The sequence below is a fragment of the Acyrthosiphon pisum genome, chromosome X, assembly GCF_005508785.2.
Source record: "Acyrthosiphon pisum isolate AL4f chromosome X, pea_aphid_22Mar2018_4r6ur, whole genome shotgun sequence".
Lineage (NCBI taxonomy): Eukaryota > Metazoa > Arthropoda > Insecta > Hemiptera > Aphididae > Acyrthosiphon > Acyrthosiphon pisum.
The window spans coordinates 106,796,654-106,797,335 of NC_042493.1; positions in this window are offsets into that span (position 1 = coordinate 106,796,654).

A 682-nucleotide genomic window follows, 5' to 3' on the forward strand; every position below is an offset into this window, starting at 1 on the left:
ATATTTTTTTTTTATTATTTTGTTAATAGATCATTACAGATCAATACAGTATTTGAAAAGTTACAATAAAGAAAGGTAAAAAAAAATGTATGTTAATTTTCATTTGTCTACCATTAATATTAAAATATTATACAATAATAAATAATTTAATTCAAATTTCACACATCTATTACAGCTAATAGGTAACCTACCACTTATCACTACACAGTTTAGTGTTGATGATTAATATAATATAATAATCATACGTGGTTAAATTAATAAAATAATAATACAATTATTAAAAATGATAATAATGAGCAAAAAAAAAAAATTTAATTTGTATAAAAAACATTCATAATAAAAATGAAAATATTAGAAAAAAGGGATTTTCCTTCATGTTTCTTGAACAAAAGGTAGTTATGCGCATATTTGATGATAAACAAAACACAAACACTTCAATTTAACTTAAAACTACGGTTTCAACGTCGAAGAAAAACTTATGTGAAAATTGGTGAGTATCTATGTAAAGAAAATGCACTCCTTGATTATTATTTGTTATCATATAAGATTATGCTGTCTGCTGTTATCAACCACACTGTGTCTAATGATTACAACAGGTTGAAATCAGTCAAGATGGGTTAACATAAAAACTAATATAATAATATTATACTTAATATAAAACTTTATAATTATTAAAACCTTT